The following is a 23,475-nucleotide window of genomic DNA, read 5'->3' as shown; positions in this document are numbered from 1 at the left end:
GGTTTTACTACCCAAGTGTCATCTTCAACAAGTTTTTCTTTTCAATTGATCTTCAAAAATATATCCTTATCTAAAAAAAGGGTACAAATGAACTTATCTACAAAACAGAAATACAGTTTGTAGAAAACAAACTTATAGTTACCAGGGGTAAGGGCGGGGGAGGGATAAATTGGGAGGTTGGGATTGACATATACACACTGCTATATATAAAATAAAATATACAACTAATAAAGACCTACTGTACAGCACAGGGAACTCTACTCAATACTCTGTAATGGCCTATATGGGAAAAGAATCTAAAAAAGAATAGATATATGTATGTGTATAACTGATTCACTTTGCTGTACACCTGAAACTAATACAACATCATAAATCAACTATATTCCAATAAAAATTTTTTAAAATACATCCTTTATCAATGGGTTTTGACCAGTAATACCTCTTTGTGGACTTATAAACTGAATTAAATGGGGTGGGGAAATCTAGACTTAATTGGAAAGGGAAAAATGAGGGGGCAAGGAAACCTTTTGAATATAATGTCAAAGACCCTCCTCATGGTGACAAATTTCTCTAGCAGGTACAAGTTTACTTTGACCTGGCAGAGTAGCAGACACAATCGACAGCTGAGGAGGGTTCTGGTCTTCATCTGTTGGGAGTCATTAAGAATAAATAAATGGCTCTGGAAGGAATTGCAAATTGTGAGTCATACTTTTGGAACTCTAGGATGTTAGCAGCAGGTTCATCAGTTATAAGTCTCCAATTATCCTCTTCCTAAAAGACTTCTGATGAGCTAACTGGTCCCATCAGGTAGTTCAAACTACAGGAAAGGAAAGATGAAGGCTGGTTCCAGGATGCAGATCAATGTGAATCCATCTAAATGCTCTAAGAAAGATGCTACAAAAATCTGAAATAAGGGTGGTGGTAAATAAATCATATATTCACCCAAGTGCAATTTAACAAAGCAAACAAAAATCATAGTATTTCCTAATGACCAGTGTGTAGGTAGGATTCTAAGATGGTCCCCAAGGATCTCACCCACTGACGGACACACCCTGTATAATCACCTCCCCTTGAGTGCCAGTGAAACCTGTGCATGAGATGGGATATCACTCTTTTGAGTTGATCAAAAGAAAGATGACCTGATTGCACCTGACCTAATCAGGGGAGCTTTTCAAAGAAGGTGAAGTCAGAGTTCCTGCTGACCATGAGTTCTATAGCTTCAAGGAGATGCCTTCTGTCAATAACAACATGAGCTTGGAAGAGGCTTGGAAGAAGCTCAGCTTGGACTTCAGCCCCTGCCAACACCCCAATTTCAGCGCTGTGAGCAAAGTCTTCAGTCACACCATGTCCATACTTCTGATTACAGAAACTAAGATAATCAGTGGGTGTTGACTGAACATGCTAAGTTTACAGTAATTTTTTATGCAGCAATAAAAAGATAATACATCCAGGTTCAAAATAACAAGAGCAATAGCAATAAATTGCTAATGTTTATTTAGCCCTTATTATATGCCAAGCTTTCTTCCAAGAATTTTACATATATTAGTTCACTTAATCCCTGCACAACGTTATGAGGTAGGTACTATTATCATCCTCATTTTACAGATGAACAGTATGAGGCACAGAACAATTAAGCATCATTAAGGCCACACAACTAGCAAAGGATGGAGGTGCAAAACAACGTGGCATATATGAGGAATGCAAGCATCAAATCTGAGGCCGGTATCAAAGGAAGATGAGGCTTTGGAGTCAGGGTCTGATCATGGGGTCCTTGAAGGCCATGGAAGGCAGGCTATGGAAGTCACAGAGGGGTGGTGATCTGAGAAGTAAATGCCCAGGTCTGCAGCAGAAGTAGATTGCTGGGGGTAGGCCTGGGTGGGAGGGAGAGGGTGTAAAGGAAGGACTTAAGAGGAAGACAGGAGACAGGGAGACCAATGAGGAGATGCTCAAATCTCACTTCCCCCCATGGAGGGTGGCCCACCCCAGAATGTTTTCTTTCCTGTGCCCCTGGATTTTTCAGTAGGTAAGAAGTACCATCAGTCACAATATCTTTGTCCTTCACAACACCTCTTGTAGACTGACCATGAGCTGGTAAGAGTCTGAAGTCATCCATACCCTTCACAGGCTCTCCTGCAATTACTTTGCATGTTTTAAAATTATCCAGTTCTCCTTGGAGTTTTTCTATTTTCCCTCCCATCTCCAGAGGTTTGTAGAGGTTCAGGTGAGTCTTTTCTAGGCATGCAACTCTCTTTCTGGTTGGCCTAGGAGCTCTGAGGGTTTCTTACCCAGAGGAAAGCAAAGGATGGGTCCCGGAATTTTCTAGGAATCATTTGGGACCCCATTAAAAGGACCAGACTTGTGACCCACCATGTGGTCCCATCAGAGGCACAAGACTGTGGCACGTCAGATTCTCAAGAAAGGCAAGAAGGTGCTCTTCCCACGTGCATTCCCGGATGCGCCCCGAGTGCCACGCTATCTTCAGCACACAAACTGCAAACACAGAAGCATTGCGTCGCCAGCTTGAACATTTTGGGCTGGAAGATTTAAATAACGGCAGGTCTCCTTCCAGCTCCGTGCTGCAATCTAATGATGCTGGAAGGGAGCCAGACCCCAGACAGGAGAAAAGCGCCCCCCCACCCCCACCCCCACCCCCGCCACCAGCCAAGAGCTAACAGGGGCAGCGACCACAGCTGGTGGGGAAGCTGTGCCTTTAATTACCTAAAATGCATCCTGCAAATTCCCATCTGCCTTACTCTTCACACTGAGTTTTTCCCACATTTACAACTCCAAGCAAAACTAACATCTTAGTGTCTTAGCTTCAGAAGCCAAGCAACACAACTGGTTCTAAAACCTGGCAAAGAAGAAGTGAAGACACTGATTTACCACAATGACTATTCAATTTAGCTCTTACTAGGGTAGTGTTGCAAACTCATTAAGACTTAGGCTTCGAAAGAAGTTTTTAAAGGACTCTTCAAAAAGTCAATGTCATGCGAAAACAAAAATTAGAGGCTAAAGAGACATGGTGACGTAATGTAATGTATGACCCTTGATTGGATCCTAGATCCAAAAAAGGAAAAGTAAATAAGGCTATGAAAGTCCAGTTTAAATGTGGACTGTTGTTGGATAATATTATTGGATGAATGTTAATTTTCTTAGGCATGATGATGATGATGGTATTGTGGTTATATGAGAGAATGCCTTTATTTTTAGGCAAATATATGAATTATTTAGGGATAAGTTATCATGTCTATAACACAATTGCCAATGGTTCAAGAAAAAAATGTGTGTGTGTGTGTGTGTGTGTGTGTGCATGCACAGGAGACAGACAGAGAGAATGACATCTGCTTGTTATGGAGAAAGAAATAAAGCAAATATGGCAAAATATTAACAATTGGTGAATCTATATCTCAAAGGTTGGTAGTTTTTTCCTGTGAAGTACCAGATAGTAAACATGGCTTTGTGGGCCTGTGGTAGTCTCTGTCAAAATGACTTAACTCTTTCATTGTAGCCAGACAAATACACAGACGAATGGAAGTCGTCAGCATCCCTGTACACTTCATTTACACAAGCAGGCATCGGGCTGGATTTGGCCCACAGGCTGTAGTCCACTGGCCCTGTTCTAGGTGAAAAGTTTTCGGGTATTCATTATGCCATCTGTACATTTAAAAACTTTCCAGAAAAAGTTTGGAGAAAAGGTTTTTAAATTTGTAAACATGTATTCAATTCCATAGGATTGTGAGTTCCCTCGCAAAACCAGTTTCATAAAATTCAAGGAAAAAATAATGGTCACCTCAGAGACAACTACTGCAAAGTTCCTAAGGTAAATGCTCAAGTGCTACTGATGGAAAGTTACTATTTCTGGCTAATGGGAAAGTGCTGTAACATGAGCCTCAATTCAACACAGATGGGGAACATAAAGTTCCTAAAAGAGTTCATTTCGTGCTCGACTAATAGTAATATATGGATTTATACCCCTATTTACCTAACTACTATGCATTCTCTCCTCCTTGTTCTTGGCCCAGTGGTTTCCCATTTCATTAATTTGTGGGCCACCCCTGTTTATGAGAACATCCCCTGGGGGCCCAGGGTTGAGGCCTGAGCTTTCCCCACCCCCCCCCCACCCCCGGGGCCTCTTCTCTGAAGAAGTCCTGGTACTTCTCTGCCCTTCTCTCTCCAAAGGCAAGATGAAGGAAGGCCCAGGATGGTCTCTACCCCCAGAGTTTTACCGGCATATAGTAGGTACTCAGTAAATATTTAAAACAAATTAAGCACTATATTCTAGATACTTAGAAGAATGAAAAAAAAAACCCCCACAAAATTCTAGTAGATGAAATAATAAGGACTTAGAAGCATCTTATCTTCAGGATTAATTTTCACGATCCATCAACTAGCTGGATTTATTCAAGATACACATAAACAGAGGTTTGTTTAAGAAAGATTGGAATGGAATTGGAGCAGAACAAATGTATCATGGAATACATAACATAACATAACAGCTTTGGAGTCAGGAGGACTCCAGTTAGAATCCCAGCCTCATCCTTGTACTAGTTACGCGGCCTTGGGCATGGTTCCTAACCTTCTTGATCCTTGAATTTCTAATCTGTGAGGTGGGGGGTGACATCAACCTTATAGGGATGTCAGAATTACAGACACTATATATAAAGAACACAGCCCAGTGTCTGGGAACTTCCAGGTACTCATTCTACGTAAGTTATGTATTATCATGGCCTTATTGTCAACTCAGGTCAAGAAGGGACCATAAAAGGTGAGATGAAGAACAGTTTATCCATCTACAAAAAACTAGACATGGTGTGTATTTATAGCCCTTGCCAGTTACATGGGAGATTTGTTTTTTAAAGGGTAGTTGCAATTATTGTTGTTTAGTTACTGTTATAAATTGCCAACTTGACACTTTTATACAGGCAGCCTCAAACTTAGGTGCAAGCTACGTACCAAAAGCCCACTTGTAAGATGGCGGCTTGTAGGTCATCATTTGTAATTATCTCACAGAAATAGTCTTTGTATGGTGGTTCCCAGTTTAAGTCAGAAAGGCCGACTTAGTCCAAAATGTACCTGAAGGGGAGTCCTAATTACACTATGGAAACTAATGGCTTTGCAGAACAACATTTCAGTAGGAAAGCGTATTCAGAAATGCCTGCCAGACGTATATACAATGGAATATTACTCAGCCAGAAAAAGACACTAAACTGAGTTATTTGTCGTGAGGTGGATGGACCTAGAGCCTGCCATACAGAGTGAAGTAAGTCAGAAAGAGAAAAACAAATACCGTATGCTAACATATATATGTGGAATCTAAAAAAAATCGTTCTGAAGAACCTAGGGGCAGGACAGGAATAAAGACGCAGATGTAGAGAATGGACTTGAGGACACGGGGAGGAGGAAGGGTAAGCTGGGACGAAGTGAGAGAGTGGCATGGATATATATACACTACCAAATGTAAAACAGATAGCTAGTGGGAAGCAGCCGCATAGCACAGGGAGATCAGCTCGGTGCTTTGTGACCACCTAGAGGGGTGGGATAGGGAGGGTGGCAGGAAGACGCAAGAGGGAGGGGATGTGGGGATATATGTATATGGATAGCTGATTCACTTTGTTATAAAGCAGAAACTAACACACCATTGTAAAGCAATTATACTCCAATAACGATGTTAATTTTTAAGAAAAGAAATGCCCAACCATGCTCTAGGCTGTAGTTGGGTGGAGGATTCCAGAGGCCATAGAAAAGGCTTCCTTAGCCCAAGGCAGCACCTCAGGAGGGAAAGGCAGGAGTGAGAGAGGAGAAAGGTGGGCCAGCAATTCATTCCAGCGCAGCCCCCTGAGACACATCACTGTCTCATCTAGGTTCTCCCTCCTGTCTTCAGAAGGCGAGCAAGGACCTGCTGGCTACTTTTCCCTTTCTCTGCTGTCATTTCCCACTGGCAAGGGGTTTCTCCCTTTCCTTGATCCACTGTGGAACAGCGTGCAGCTTTCTGGCTCTGAGGAAGGCACCAGCACTTAGTGGTTCTCTAGGGAAACCAGACAGGTAGTGGGCGGTGGGGGCGGGGGGGGCTCTACCCAATCTCCTTAGCTTTATTTCCTTTACAGCCAACAGGGAAAGGGCAACACGATGATGGATTTGGAGTTCACAGAAAATGAACGTAACGCTCATTTGGGTTTCAAATGAAGCCAGACGCCTATATTGCCAGGTATTTAAAATGCAATATGTATATATAAAGCAACATATAATTTTCAGTTTCTATAAATGAAAAGACCAGGTGGAGGTAGCAAAATGTAAACTGAGATTACATCTGGTGAATTTATTATTTTAAGACATTTTCTATAAAAAATACTTGCTTCAAAAATCTTAAGGATTAGGATATCTCAGAAAGATTTGCAAGCATATCAGAGAAGATCCAGACTTTTTGGAAAATCAATAACTAACACCAATGTTATATTTCTGTTCTATATATAAGGCTTAAAAAAAAAGAAAAGAAACATGATTTTTGTTAGGTTTCCTGCATTTGAAGCGAACAAACTCCCTTTAACAGAAGTGCAATTATGAACCTCAGAACTTAAGGAATACATTACCAAAATATCTCTAGGAAATTACCCTACAATTAATAGAATTTGGGGATTTCCTGTACCTGCCATGTGTTCATGGTTGCTCTCCTAACCTGTACGGGTTCCAGCCTGGCTCCATTAATTGGCCAATGTCCAGCCACAATCACCACTCGCTAGACTTTCAATGCATTTGAGTTTGTCACGAGCACTTAATGAGGATACCAGGCCTTCCACTGAGAGGCGAGACCTGCTCGTTCTGCCTGGGGGAATTCTGGGGAAGCCTGACCCAGAAGGTGGCAGCTGGGTGGCTGCTTGAAGGCGAAGAAACCACTTTATGGATAGGAAATGAGCAGAAGCACAGCGGATGCCAGGGAGAGAATGTAAGGTTGGAGAGGGGAAGAAAGTTCTAAGAGGTAAGCTTGAGAGAGTTGTGAGAGCTTGTGAAGGATTTGCACTGTTCTCTAGACAGTGGGGAATCAAGGCCAGTTGATGAGGATAGAAAGAATCCTGGGAGCCGACCTTTATTTTAGGAGAATATGTCAGGTGGCAGCAGGGGAGATCCACTGGGTGGAGGAGAGGGTCCGTTTAAGAGAGAATTACAAGAGCTCAGGGAGAGATGTGGAAAGCCTGAACTGATCCAGAAGCAGTAAGGGCAGTAAAGGGGGAGGATGAAAGCACCCCTTGTTGGCTTGGCGGTTGAGTGGATTTAGGAGCAGAGGCGAGGAGAAGGAAGGGGGTTTGGTTGATGATAAGGTTTTCAGTCATTGGGACCATCTTAAAGAATAGAGGAAGGGGAGATCTGCGAGAAACAGAAATAATAAATTAAGCTTGGAACATTCCATCTTCCAATAGCCAGAGCTCATTGGGAGCTTATATTTGGGTCGGCTAGCTAGTGGCTGAATGACCTTGGGCAAGTCGCTTACGTGGTCTCTGCCTCAGCTTTCTCTTCGAAAGCCTAAGTTCTTACAAAGGCCTACAAGGCCCTACAGGAGTCGCTGTGCACTACCTCTCGGACCCCACCAACCCTCGCCCCCTGCGGCCAGGCACAGCTCCTTCCTTGCTGGTCCTCAACCAAACCAAGTAGATCCCTGCCAGGGCTTCTGCACTGCTCTTTTCCTTACCTAGATATGACCTAGAATGATCTCTTGTATATAGTAAGTAAACATTTAAGAAATACGCATGGAATGAATGCATGAATGACCATAAAGACGGGGATACTCACAATGTCATAGGGCTGTCCTGGAGCTAATAAATAAGAAAATATATGTCAAGTGCTTAGAATAGAACAGTGTTTGGCACAATAAATGTTTTCCATTGTGGCACTTATTTCTATTATTAGGATAAAACTGTTAAGTCATCAATGAATGGATTTTCTGATTAGAAGCACATTATCGACTTCGGGGACAACTTCAGTGCAATTATAGGGCGAAAACCTATAATTTCAGGAAGTTAAGAAATCAGTGTAGAATAAAAACAATAGGGAAAACACAAAGAGACACTTTTGGGAAGTTTAGCAGAGAAGAGATTATGAGAAAAGGTACGGTGAGTCCAAGGAAGGTTGGCTGCTTGTTTCTTTTAGGAAAGCTGCAGGTAAGGAGAAACACAGCTCCCTGCTTGTCCTAGAGCTTCCTTGCCAGCCCAGACCACTGACATTATCACCCTCATGAGGAATCCTCACCACGTGTGAGGCTTGAGCCATCAGTTTTCACCATAATCACCTTCTATCCTGCTCACTACTTCTGTCACAGTCATGGAGGACACCGGCACCAGGCTTACCACCGACTACAGTCATCATTCTAGGTGCCTTTACATTCTACACAGCAACCTGTTCGACGGCCTGGCTTTACAGTTCTTTGACGTCCTCAATTCCAATAGTTTTGACTCGTACACTCCATTTCACGATCATAATCGCCACCCACACCTGCCCTGCGGAATCACCATTTCCAACATCCTACTCCTTGGTCTGAGTCCCTCTCCTCCCAGGTTTCTCCTCCCTTCTCTCCCACACACCTGCTCTTTCATCTCCAGACTCTGCCTTTTCCTCTCAGTCCATTTCCCTCTCCTCTCATTGCCTTCTTTCTTTCCTGATTCGGTACAGACCAGTCTATTCAACTGCTCCAATGCCTGCACCTTCAACAGCCCCAGTTCTCCGCCTTTCCATTAGGGAACACTGACCAGGAAAAGGAAACAGCAGAGGTGGAACAGTTAGCCTTGGACATGAGCCTTGGCGGCTAAGCACCACCACGTGTCTCTACTTGAGATGGGATCAGTCACGCCCACTCCTCATGTTTCTCCATGGAGGAACAACACTCCTGGCCCCTCACTCTTCCTCCCCTAGGTTAGTCTGGGAGAAGGAATGGGGCATGCTCAGCTCAGCCAGTTTGGGATTTCCTCTCTGTGGAAACATGCGTCCCGTCTGTCTCTGCCGTGTAGGAAGGGGCCTTTCTCTGGGGTGGGAGAGGCCTGTGGTTGTCCCGCTGTGCTAGGAATGGGTGGATGAATTTGTTTAATTCAGGAGCAAGGATTAGCAAACCCACTTGGCTGCAGCTCTAAACCCACACTCTCTGGTTTGTCTCATGAGAAGTAAAGCTGACGTTTTGACCTCTGATTCCTGTGTTTATGTCTCAGCTGGGGGGGCGGGGGCGGGTGGGGAGAGAGGAGTGCTATTTACTGGTCGCCCTAATCCCTAATGCTCTGCTTCTAGTGCTACTGGAAATGACGGTGCTTTATTGGGTCTGGAGCTGCTAGGCATTTACAAGCTCCCACCTCACTGGGCCCCTTGGATCCACTTGGTCATCCTTCTGGCGTCCCCGGCCAGCCCTTCTCCCCATCCTTACAGAGGGTTTTACTCCTCTGCTTTTTAAAATCTCTCTGTGGGATCTTCCCGGACCGGGACACAAACCCGTGTCCCCTGCATCGGCAGGCGGACTCTCAATCGCTGCGCCACCAGGGAAGCCCCCTCCTCTGCTTTTAAAAATCTCTCTGCCATGTCCTCACCTTCTTCATCAACAGACAGATGTCATTAACCCCCAAGAGTTTTATATCCCTTCACGTCAACCATCCCACATTCTGTATCTAAACACTTTTTTAAAAAGAATATAAAGCTGTATATTTCAAAGCATCTGCAGCCAATCTGTTAACATGTTTTCGTCAGTGGGGGTCTGTGTCAGAGGGCAGAGCAAACAGCCAGCAATTAGGCTCTATTATCTTTAGTTTAATTTTTCTATTTATTCAAGCATATTAATTGAATACTTACGGTATGAAAGGCAATGTGCTAATTGTTTTGGGCAGGAAGGTGTGATGATAAGAGCGGCACTCTTATTTGCAAGTGAGAGAGGCCCGGATGGACCTAGGCTCATAATGGATTACAGAGCCCAGTGCATCACCGCCACAAGGGGGTAGAGGGGCAGCTGACCCCTTGAAACAACTACAAACCAGGGCTTTTGTGTATTTGGAACCTGGAATTGCTTCATCTCCTATCCACTCTCTCTGCATGTTGGCTTACTTGCTTTCACTGCACCCAGGTTTCCTCCACATGGATCCCCTAGTTTCCAATCTCATACATGAAGGTTGTCAGCCCCCGAGAGGACTAACTCTCTTTTTCACTTGCAGTTTGAAGACATCCCAGGTAAAGGAAAAGACCCTTATTGGCCTGCCTAGGGTCAGGTCCCCTTCCACAGTGACTAATGGGATGGGGTGAACAAGACCATGAATCATTTTAATCAACAGTGGGGAGGAATAGGGGCTGGAACCGTTTCCAAAAGAAGGAGAATGTGATTCCCTAGGAAGGGGGCCCAGGGCAGATAAAACTAGCAACACTGGCGACCTTCACAAAACTGGACCAGATCTGGATTTTCCTCTCAAAGTCTTTACAGAGTAGAATACAGAATTACCACTGCCATCTTTCACATTCTAAATATAACTGATCAAATTTAGTTTTCCTGGGCTTCCCTGGTGGCACAGTGGTTGAGAGTCCGCCTGCTGATGCAGGGGACACGGGTTCGTGCCCCGGTCCGGGAAGATCCCACATGCCGCGGGGTGGCTGGGCCCGTGAGCCATGGCCGCTGAGCCTGCGTGTCCGGAGCCTGCGCGTCCGGAGCCTGTGCTCCACAACGGGAGAAGCCACAACAGTGAGAGGCCCGCGTACCGTAAAAAAAAAAAAAAAAATTAGTTTTCCTTTAAAGATGTTCTTTTGAAAGGATCTATGCACTAAGCTGCAACGCTGCCTCAGTTTCCCAAAGGTAACAGGCTTGATGCCAAAGAGGACCAACCACAGAATGAAGCAAGCCCAAATTACCTAACTCTGTCGGAAGAGCATTTTCAAGCACAGTTACTCGTCAATACAGCGGTTGGAGCCTAGCTCTTCTTGCCTCAGAACATTTACAGAAACAGAGAGCCAGACCCAAAAGTTCCAGCACCTTGATTTTATCTCTCTCTTTCTGGATTCCACACTCATGATTGTCTACAAGGCAGTTGCTTCTCTTTTCAAGGACTTGACATTCAAGCCTACTTGAGGGTCAAATGCCACAGTGCTCTATCAGAACTCAGAGGCCAGCCTGTTCAGAGAAACTGTCTAGATTCCAAAACATGACCAAACTATCCCCCCACCCAAAATAACATTATTACATCATATTGCCAGATTGTTTGTCAGCATAATTTACAAGTTGTATTTAGGAACTGAATGAAAAATAGCTTTCAGTTATGTTAAAATAAAACTGCTTAAGTCATCTATCATACCTCATTAAATAATACTCGTATATTTGACAGGTAATATAACTTCTGCGTTTCTCACAGCAGTGATAGACAAACTGTGATCTGTGGACTGCTGTGGGTTTGGTACTAGTTCATGAAGGGTAAATGCAGAATTGGAAAAGAGTCTTTAGAAACTTTTTTTTTTAATTTATTTATTTTATTTATTTATTTTTGGCTGCTTTGGTTCCTTGTTGCTGTGTGCGGTGAGCGGGGCTACTCTTTGTTGCGGTGTGTGGGCTTCTCATTGCGGTGGCTTCTCTTGTTGCGGAGCACGGGCTTCAGTAGTTGTGGCACACAGGCTCAGTAGTTGTGGCTCGTGGGCCCTCGAGCACAGGCTCAGTAGCTGTGGCACACGGGCTTAGTTGCTCCACGGCATATGGGATCTTCCCGGACCAGGGCTCAAACCCATGTCCCCTGCACTGGCAGGCAGATTCTTAACCACTGCGCCACCAGGAAAGCCCTAGAAACTTTTATAACAACTTGGCATTCTAACCACATCCAAGGGTGTGATCACTGGACACATCTCACTGAACAGGGTACACATGATTTTGGATGTTGTCCTAGCTGCGTATTGTGTGCACTGTGTAGTTAGTTAATGGCACTAGGATCAGCCCAAACTGGATCAGAAATTAAACAAACAAACAACAACAAAATGCAAATTTAAACCATAATGAAACACCACTTTACACCAAGCAGAATGGCTATTAAAAAAAACCCCCACAGAAAATAACAAGTGTTGGCAAGGATGTGGAGAAACTGGGACCCTTGTGCATTGTTGGTGGGAATGTAAAATAGTGTAGCTTCTGTGGAAAACAGTTTGGCCGCTGCTCAAAAAGCTAAACACAGAATTACAATACGAACGAGCAATTCCACTTCTAGGTAAATACTCAAAAGAACTGAAAGCAGGGACTCAAGCAGATACTTGTACATCAATGTTCATCTCACAGTAGCCAAAAGGTAGAAACAAACCAAACCATCTGTTCACAAACAAATGAATGGATAAACAAAATGTGGAATACACGTATAATGGAACATTATCCAGCCTTAAAAAGGAAGGAAATTCTGACATACGGCGCCACATGGATGAGTCCCAAAGACATTATGCTAAGTGAAATAAGCCAGACATCAAAAAACAAATACTATATGATTCCACTTATATGAGGTCCCTAGAATAGGAAAATTCAAAGAGACAGAAAGTATAATGGAGGTTACTAGGGGCTGGGTGTTCTGGGAAGTGGAGAGCTGTTGTTTGACAAGGACAGAATTACAGTTTGGGATGATGAAAAAGTTCTGAAAATGGTTAGTGGTGATGTTTGCAAAAGAACTGTTATTACACTTAATGCCACTGGATTGTACACTTATAAATGGTTAAAATGATCAATCTTATGTATATTTTACCATAATAAAAGATGCAACCGCCTCCCCCAACAGCAATAAACCTTGTTCTTTATCACAATAGTATGAGAATCCTTTCCCTAGAGTGTATGCCCTAGGGGGTTCTGGATCAAATAAAACTTGGAAAATGCTACATAAATAGCCCCACGTGGAGTTCATAAAGCTTAGACTAACAGTTCTGAGAAATTCCTTACTAAGAAACTCATAATTTTAACTCAGCATTTCCTAAACACATGGACTTCAGAACCTTTTTGTTACTGTACAACTAATATCTCACAAAACATAGTTTAAGAAACGCTGAGCCAGAAATACTGAAGCATGGTTTATACTTTCACATCACACACAAGTAAGAGTGAAACAGTCATCACACTTAGGTTGTAGCCCACAGTCTAAAACTGTCAACCTGTGGTTAGACCCTCCCGTTAATTCCTGCGCTGGCAATGCCAACCCCCAAGGCATGCCAGGTTAGCAGGAGTCAAAAAACCAGGGTCTGCTTCATCCCTGCGTCCTTTAAAGCTTCACAGTAAGGATACATTTCACATTTGTCTTTACAGGGCTGCAAGTTGAGACAACGATTTACTAGTTAGAGGTGACCCCAGGAACAAAGTACTTCATAGTCTAGGTCAGACATGTGGATGACATTAGAAAAAGAAACAGGCTTTTAGAGTGCAAATGAGTGTGCAAAAGCCAGAGCCATATTGATAGATCCAAATACCATTCCCCCTATCATATTTAAAGGTCACAACCTCTCTGCTGAGAAGGCGAAAAAGTCAGCGAGACAGGAAATACCAAAAGGTAAAAAACCAAAAGCAACTCTTGCACTCATCAAAATATACCATAGCCTGAAGGAGTTTTAGTATTTTTAATTTTCTGGCTGGAGAAAAGTTCACTTAAAGCGTTCTGCTGATATTACAACATATGTGAAAAGGAAGAAGAGGTATGCAGAGTAGGAATTTGAAGAAGAAAAGAAAAATCTGGTGAAAACATCACTGCCACTCCTTTTATTCTTTTAAGTATATTGGGTTCTTAACCCAAGTTGGGGCCGCCTTTACTCTTCCAGTTTTTTTTTCTCTGTAATTCAAAAAAGGTGTGGAGAAAAGATTGTCTTCAAATAACTCTAGATTCTCGACTTTGTAATCATGCACAAGTGGAAACCACATTTCATCTTCAAGGAACATTTTAAAAAAAGGATATTCAAAATAATAAATTTTCCATGGATACTGGTTTCTTCTTTCCAAGTTAGTGTTTGGCCTAATTTATACAATAAATCTAATGGGCAAGTTATCTCTCGCAAATAGCACCTAGCACATTCTTGGCATCTGAAAAGAGTTAGTTAACATGTTGCATATGCTCTTTATGTTCACAAAACAAGATATGTGAGAAAAAATATCACCGGGTGGGAGGGTGAGCATAGAAATGTAGAGGCCACCAATCATCTGCAAAGGACCGTCTCCTACACACTCAGGGTTTTGAAAGTGTAACCATGGGGCTGGAACCAAAGGACAAAAAGTACCGAGGCCCCCTAAGGTGTCTGGGACTTTGCAATTTATAACATATTTAATTTGAGCAACCTAGCTCTAAGTATGTCTACCTTAACAGGTGTGGGGAAAGAGGATGTTTAAAATCAGTTCAGTTTTTTTAAGGGGTGCAGCGTTTCAGTTTGGGATATCAAAGCTCTGGAGACGAATGGTGGTGATGATTGCACAATAACGTGAATGTATTTAATGCGACCGAACTGTACGCTTAAAAATGGTTAAGGTGGTAGATTTTGTGTTATATATATTTTACCAGAAGAAAAAAAGATAAGTTTCGTAGTTTCCCAAGGTTACAGAGTGTGTCCATGACAAAGCTAAGAGGTATGGCAGTCTGACTCAAAGACCATTGTCTTTCCTTATATCTCTCAAAAATAATGATGTATCAATAGATGAGGTAGTAATTATAAATTAGTTATAAATATCATCATCCCCATTCTCATTCTCATTTTCACTTTTACCATCGGCTGGATGACTGCTTATTTTGTGCCAGACACTATTCTAAGCAACGTATATGTATTTATATGCTTAGTCCTCACAACAACCCTGCAAGGTAGATACAATTATTCTTCCTATCTTCCAGATGAGAAAGTGAAGTACAGAGAGGTAATATAGCACCCTCAAGGGCACACAGCTAATCAAATCCAGGCAGTCTGATCCCAGATTCCCTGTTCTTTACCACTTATTGCATTGCCTCCTGGTATGTAAATTTATGTACACAGCATATGAAGACATAAACCTCATTAGTCTCAAGATGATTCACAAACCAAAAACGTCAATAGGTTATAAATAACGTTTAGACAAAATTCTAGTGCACAAGATGGGAACTAGGCTAGTTCACACCTAGTTTCTGAAGACATCTATTTTCAAGATAGCTTAGATACTATCATCCATTAAATCCTCCCCGTGACTCTGGGCCATGTTGCCTCGGCACTGCCTGAAGCATGATGGTGGTAACATGCACACTCCTCTCTGTATCATGCTTAGAGTCTACGACTGACTTCCCCACTATGGAGGCCATGAGTTCTCAGGCCTGAATTAATTCCCCATGTATGTAACCCACTATTTTAGGATTAGCACCGTGACCAGTACTCTGCATGTCTTCAGTAAATTTTTCTTAATTCACTTGAAATAGTTTAAATATTGTTACTATCTGTTTTTTAAGGGCCAGCTCTGTAACCATCAGGTTCTGGAGTCTTTATCAATGGTAACTCTTTAATTATCTTTTTAGTCCCTTCATGGTAATCCAGTATCTTCAGGGTTTCCGCTGTTCCTGGGGTCAATTTTGATCATTTGCATCTTGCTAAGAAATCTTCCTTTTCCACTGGTTTTCACACCTCTTACTAAAGGGTTATTTATACACATCTTAACATGATTTTAATTTTTCTTGTATCTATTGTTTTGTCATTTATTTTTCTTTGTTTTGTATTCTTTTGCTACCATGTTTTTTCCTTAATTGGGCTTCCAAGGGGTTTATCTATTTTATTGGTTTTTCTAAAGAACCAGCTTTTGGATTTATTTATCCATTATTCTATCCCTTTAATTTCAGCTTTCATCTATTAATCCCCTCTTACTAATTTTTTAGGGGCTTTTGTTCCACTTTATTTTGTAAGTAGTAAGTTGAACTATAGATGTTTTTCCTTTATTCTTTACTAAAGAATAAAACATTTCCTCTGAGTACAGCTTTTACTATCCTTAGAAGTTTTGATAAAGAAATGTTCTTTTTGTTTTCATTTCTTTTCCAGTAACTTTAACTTCCTCACTGATTTCCTTCTGATCCCAGAGTTATCAGTGAGTGTGTTTTATAATTTGCAAGTGGACAAGGTTTTTTAAATTGCCTTCTTGCTTTCTCTTTCTATTCTCATTATACCATAATCAGAGAGTATGCCCTTATAAATCTCTCTCCTCTCTGAGTTTTTGAAGGCTTTCTTTGTGGTCAAGTATGTGATTCAGGGGAAGGAGACGGCATTAAAGGATTCAGGGACATCTACCTGTCTATATATATCTATTTGACTATGGTCTTTGAAAACTGACATGAAATTTGTTCACTTAACAATTGTTCTACAGGACACCTAGTACGATTATGATGAGAAAAAGCATGAGATTTGGAATTTAAAACTCCTGTCTCCTCCCTTCATAGGCCTGGGTCTCAGTTACCTGATCTATAAAATGCAAATCACACTTAACCTGCTTTACTATGTTACCAGTGAAAAAATTAAATAAGCCTGATGTGCTCTTCCTTCCTACACAATGTCTTCCTAAAAATCCCAGTTAGTTATCAAATACTGCCCTTAAGAAGTGGCTCTCTGTAGCCCTGCTAGGCAACAGAAAAGCCTCCAAGTGGGGTCATGCCCCTCGGACCACACAGTGTAAAGAAATGGACACACAGGGAGTTCCCTGGAGGTCCAGTGGGTAGGACTCGGCGCTTTCACCGCCATGGCCCAGGCTCAATCCCTGGTAGGGGAACTAATATCCCGCAAGCCGCGAGGCACTGCCAAAAAAAAAAAAAAAAAAGAAACGGACACACTGCTGCATGTACATTACACAGGGCCTTGTATGTTGCACGGAACGGATCCTAGAGAAAGGCAGCCATCCCCGCCTGTGTCTTTTGAAGCAGTTAAGTGTTTTAATTCCCTTAAAACACTGTGAGCATGTGCGATGGGGGGAGGAGAAGAAGGACTTAAAGCAATTTTGCTGTTCTGCTCAGCACTGTAGAGAAGTTTTTTGAAACTAAAGACTGATTGAGAAGGACATCAAAAGAGTTTGATTTGTTTGATGTTTGGACATATATACATGATGCAGATAACTGCTGGATTAATGATGACCGTCTGTACACCAGATGGACCGTGTGACTGTGTCGAGACATCTGACTCAGCGCCATTTGAAAAGCAGATTATGGTTAAACCATCCTAACACAAAGGATTCTCCCACCCCATGTTTCAGGGCACAACGTTCTATGGTTACTTTAAAAAATTCAGCAAATTACAATTAACTTTTAAGACATCTCCTGCCTGTGTCAATGCCGCTGTGTAAGAATCAGAAGTGAGATTGTTTATGCCTGTCACTTTCTGTGACTGGGCAAGACTCTTCCAGGACAGGCAGCAGGATGTGGTGAACTGCCCTGACACTGAGAGGTCCATCGTTGGCTATAACACAGCAGCTGCCTGTAGACTTCCACAATCATTTTAGGTTGGATATTTCTAAAAGCAGCTTTAAATCTGAGTTGCTGGACAAGCAAAAAGGAGAAAAAAAAAAAAAAAAGAGCAAAATCCCATCCTCCCAGAGCATTCTTTTAAGGGCTTTGTCCCACTAAAAAATTGTTTATTTTTCTTTTGTGAGCTTTTATTTATAAGAAATACAAATGGCCAATATGTGGGAGAAATTTTAACCTACTAAAAAGTGTTAATGCCAGTTATAACAGTTTTACCACTGGATTGGCCAAGAGGAATACAAACAATAAGGTCCAGTGTCGGGTAAGGTATGAAGAAGTTGGCAGTCTTAAATCCAACTAGCAAGAGTGTGAATTGGTTCTCCACTACCTTTCAGAGGGACGATTTAGAAATAAGGGCCAAAAGCCTTAGGATTTTGGATTTCTTGGATTCAGCAATTCACCTTTCAAGAATATGTTCTAAAGACGTAAACAGGAATCATTCACAAAGATTTCTGTAAAAGAAAGCCCACTGGAACATTGAAATAAAAAACTGGAAACAACATAAATGTTCAACAACAGGGGGCTGCTTAAATAGAACTGTGGTATGTACTCATGTTGGAAACTACTGTGGTGTATGCCTATGTTAATCATGTAGATGATTTGAAGAATCTAGGCAGTATAATCCTGAAATCCAAATTATACAGATTTTTAAAAGATGACTATAAAAAAAAGATTTTCAGTGGAACTACTCAGAATAAGCATTGTTAGCATTAGGATGTATAATTTTAAATCAGTTTTCCTATGTAGATAATTTTCCCTCCCTTCTAAAATTCTTCTGAGTGTTTTGAGTAGATGCTTTATTCACATGGTTAAAAAATACACAAAAGAGTATACTGTGAAGTTTCCTTCTTATTTCTGTCCTCCAGCCACCCAGATTCCCACTCCCAAGACAACTAATATTTCCAGTTTCTTATATATTTTTCCAGAAGTATTTTGTGTGTATACAAATCTATGTACATATATTCTACATCCTCGCCTACCTTTTTTTAACACAAAGTATGTAAACCTTGCTTTTTTTTTTAACATCTTCATTGGAGTATAATTGCTTTACAATGTTGTGTTAGTTTCTGCTGTATAACAAAGTGAATCAGCTATATGTATAATATAAAAATTATTATTAATCAATAGGTAAAGTGTCACCATTCCTTTTTTTATGACTAAATGGTATTCCATGGCACAGGGAGACCAAACTTAGGATAAACATATAATTTATTGCCCAAATTAAGACACGTTTAAAAGGGATGCTATGACTAATTACTGTGGAACAACAGACAAAAACCAGGACTGTCTCAGGCAAACCTGGAAGTAGGGTCGTTCTAACCATAAATGACCACAACTTATTAACCAGTCTCCTTTAGATGGAACTAAGGTTATTTCTAATCATTTCCTGGAGCAAAACATGCTGCAATGAAAAACTTTATACGTGTGTCATTTCACACAAGTGGGAGTACATCTGTAGGATATAATACTTAGAGTGAAATTGCTTAGTCAATGGATATCTGCATTGTTTTTATTTAGTAGATATTTCCAGATTGTCATCCAGAAAGGTTGTAATTATTTTCACTTTTTTTCTGAAATAAGCAGGTATTGCTTTTACAGTAAGATGGAACAATAAGTTGCTTTTAAAATTAAAAGTGATGTGAAAAAAATGTAGATTTAGCAAGTTTAAAGTATTCTTAATCATAAAAACATATAGAAACACAAGACTGGAAATAAAGTTAAGTGTATTTAGATTATATGGAAGTTTCAAAAACAAACATAAACCCTACCGGAAATGTTGCACAAGAATAGATTATGCAGTCAGAGGGTAAACTAAAAAGCACTTTGTAAATACAATGCTTATTAAAGTCACAGCACACCTCCTACCCGCCTTTGATTTTGTATCTTACACATTCTTCTTTTTGTCCAACTAGGCAAGTTAGTCTTCATTTGAAGTCAGTAAGTGACAACAAATGGCTGAAAGAAGTCTGTCTTTTTTTTTTTTTTTCTTTCCTCTGAGAACAAACAGTTCCAGAAAGGCGGTCCTACTACTTAGGCGCAGCTATTGTAGTATCAGCAGTATCTGTTTCAGCTGCTGGACCTGAAACCCAAAAGTGGTAGGGAAATGTCCTGTGAGGGCCAATGGTTTGGGAGTATCTGCTAAAACTGTGGCATCTCAACACCGCAAGAAGCAAATACCCACTACCTCCAAGATAGACTCATTCTTGTTTCATGTATATAGGCTCTGACAGAAAAGCCACAGATTCTTTCACTTATGAAATGAAATCCACACTTACCAAAATATGTTTTCATAATCTCATATATTCAGGCCTTAATCCTAAACATCTTCCTGCTACTCACAAGACATCCCCAATATGAGCTTTATATTTATCATATAAATTTGTATGCCAAGAAATTACAAGACCAAGTACAGAGTGTTCTCAAATGTATAAGGGAGGATTTCATACCCACACGATGAAACAGTATTTGAAAATTATTTCCAAAAGACTACATGCCAAAATGAATACACCTTAAAAATTTTGAACCTCTAATGAGTATGTGAAACCATAGCATCACGCTGGCATATAAAAACTACTTCTTGAATGACTGCATTTGGAGTGAGACAGATATTTACCTAGTAAATCCATACCTTATACCATAATTCTGAGCTAACAGGCAAAACTTCACTTTTTCAATCACGATGCCTTTAAAAATCAGAGATGTTAAAGAAATGCTAATTTTGTCAGAGTCTTCATACTTAAAGCAGTAACAACAACTACTGGTCACGGAATAATTAGTCTTCTATTGATGGACATTTAGGCCGTGTCCAATCTTTTGCTACTTCAAAATATACTGCAATAAATAATGTGTGTGTGTGTGATTTCACACAAGTGGGAGTGCATCTGTAGGATTAAAAAATTTAGAAGCAAAATTGTGCTAAGTATTTCAAAGACATTATTCTCTTCATTCTCATCCTACAAGGTGGCTCAGTTGCTCCTAATTTACAGATGAGGAAATTAAAAGTAAGGCCCAGAGTGGTGGAATGATTTCCCCACAGTCATACAGCCACAGTGGTAGAGCTGGGACTCAAACCTAATCTCAGATGCCCATTACCCTCCCTTACACAGTCTCATAGATGTTTTTCCATAAAACCCCAAACAAATAGCATAATAGAAATCTCAAGCAACACTTGAAGTCTTGATAACTTAAATTTAATAAATTAAAACAATGACGGTAGTTATGGATAAATAGATAGGTTTGTGGCCTGTACTAGTCTCCCAGTCATAGGTCTGGATCCTGCAATATGAAGATAGACCCTGATGGGTACTAGTGAAATCCAGGAAGGACCCCACACACACCCTAAACACATTTTGCCTTTTTAAAATTTTCACTCAAAGGCCCCTGCCTGATCCCACCTGCGATTGTGCTTAAGACCTGCCTGGAATAAAGCTAGGCCAACGAGGGACTTTCCTGGTGGCGCAGTGGTTAAGAATCCGCCTGCCAATGCAGGGGGCACGGGTTCGAGCCCTGGTCTGGGAAGATCCCACATGCTGTGGAGCAACTAAGCCCGTGCGCCACAACTACTGAGCTTGCGCTCTAGAGCCCACGAGCCACACTACTGAGCCCGCATGTCACAACTCCTGAAGCCCACGCGCCTAGTGCCCGTGCTCCATGACAAGAGAAGCCACCACAATGAGAAGCCTGCGCACTGCAACGAAGACACAAAGCAGCCAAAAATAAATAAATAAATAAATATTAAAAAAAAATAAATAAAGCTAGCCCAATGAAACCCATGGTAATTCCTGGGTTTGCTTTCTAAAAACAGGTATGTTTGTTTAATTTGGCACAAATCCCCTCACAGATGCCATATAAGATTTATTATGTATGGGAGCTTATATCAAAGGTCCAGGGCTCAAAAATTTTTAAATAGTTCTTAGAGCTAAGGACCGAATAGCCATCAGCCTTTATCAATCTTTTTGAGGGGGATTTGACAATATGTCTCAAAAACCTTAAAATGTGGGTTTTCTTTGATCTAACAATTTTACTATGGGAATTTGTTCTTTAAAAAGGCCAGGAAAAAAGACTTATGTACACTATTATTCATCAGAAGTTTATTTATAATAACTTAAAAATGGAAATAAACCAAATGCCCAACAAAGAGAGTATACTTAAATAATTTATTGTAGGTCCATATGGGGAAAAAATATACAGCCATCAAAATGGTGTTTTCAAAGAATACTTAACAACATAGAAATCCTCATGATCAAGGACAAAGGAAAACAAAGGATAGAAAATGCATGTGCAGTAATAACCTCAATCATGTCATCTGTATACATACTCACGTACAGAGAAAAAACCAGAAGACTGTAACCCAGAATGCTAACAGTCTCTGAGTGGACTGTTATGCATAATTTCATCTTCCCTTCCATATATATTTTTTATTTTTATGTTCATATAGTGACTATATATTATTGTTAAATCCAGAAAAAGATGAAAATAGTACTTTTTAAAAAAGATTCTTTAAATTGATTGTTGATGCTGTTGACTTTCTCAGCCATGGGGCTTCTCCAGTTACAGCCAAGCCAATGCGGTGTGGGCTATTTCTCTCTTGCCTCCTGCAATCTGACCAATTCACTGCTTACTGGTATCACCACCGGTGTAGAAAGAGGGAATGCGATAGTGAAACTCAGAGCCATCTTTTCGTAGGAGAGACTGACTGCCATATATTTGGTTGGAGAAGATTTGAAAGCCCAACACGGGCTAAAGTTACTTAGAGAGCTCCTTTATCTGTATAAACCCTGATGTAGAAATTGTTCCATTACTGTAGATAACTCTATCTTGGTCTGAGGGAGAAAGAACCTCTCAACTAAGAATTTCCATGATGTCACTGAATGGCAACAGCCCCTGTGAAGCACTTGAATCCTACTATGTGAACACCCGTCTGCCTCTTCCATCAAGTTCCACACTCCTGATCCCTCATGACTGCAAAGTCCTTAACCAACCAAAGATTCATGAACTAGGTCCTTCCCCAGTTCTAAGCCAAAGTATTATCTAACCGTCAAGATACTGAAGTCAAAACACAAAATCTGTGTGGCAATATTCTGGTTATACACTGTCACAAACTCTAATTCCAGTTCATTTCAGTCTGACCTTGAATTATTCGTCTCTGTGTTTTCTCTTCCTTGCTTATAAAAGAATCTGTTCCATGTTATTTTTCTTAACTGTGCTCATTTAAAATCTGCTATTAAGAGCCTTGCTTTCATTTGCCAGAATGTCTTATCTCACAGACTCTCTTTTATTTATTTCCCTGTCAAATTCTATACCACTCGAACTCCACTCTTAATTTTGCTCCAGGAATTAAGATGTCTCATATTTTCTTTCCTTACGTAAAAAACTAGGACTGTAAAAAGTTGTGGAATTTTCAAGCTGGGGCATTGAGATGTAGTATTAATATAAAACCAACTCCAGTGGTAACCTATTTAATTCCAATGTATTGCTGATTGTCAAATCTTTGTTTCTTTGTGATTCTAAAACTGCATGTATCTCTATATAATTTATAATAATTTTAATGGGGCATTTGCAAGACCATATTCCTGCATCTGTGAAGATACTGTTAATTATGTTACATTTACAGATGGATCTGTGCTTGGAAGAGGAAAAGTCCGAGGAAGTTGAATTCATTTCAGCAGCTAAAGTTTCTCTCTTTCTCTCATTGTCAGAGCTCACACTCATTCTCTCCACTTGCTCCTACCCATATCAGCAAGCCAACCAATAAATATTTCTGAGAACTGTCCTATTCATCTTTCATTCATGCTTCGGTACAAATCATTATAGATTAAAATATCACTAGTCTCATTCTATTTCTGTTTTACTATAAAGGCAGGTATAAAGCATCCTTATAGATGTTCAGGCTCCTATAAATACCTACTTGGGGTAGGGGTGAATTTTTGACGTGACTTGGCTTTTCAGCTTTCTTGACATCAAACCACACAGGAGTCGCCCACTTCACCTTCCTATAAGGCCAGGCTCCACTTTGGAGATCCAC

General features: G+C 40.9%; 1 protein-coding gene across 6 annotated transcripts in view; it reads right to left on the bottom strand.

The window, feature by feature from the left end:
* LIMCH1 (LIM and calponin homology domains 1) overlaps positions 1-23,475 on the bottom strand; it is a 348,866-nt gene that overhangs the window by 107,274 nt on the left and 218,117 nt on the right. The gene's annotated exons all lie outside the window — the stretch shown is intronic.

Source organism: Tursiops truncatus, chromosome 5 (genome assembly GCF_011762595.2).
Source record: "Tursiops truncatus isolate mTurTru1 chromosome 5, mTurTru1.mat.Y, whole genome shotgun sequence".
Taxonomy (NCBI): Eukaryota; Metazoa; Chordata; class Mammalia; order Artiodactyla; family Delphinidae; genus Tursiops; species Tursiops truncatus.
Note: the sequence above shows the minus strand (reverse complement) of the source record. Positions and strands in the feature narration are given on the sequence as shown.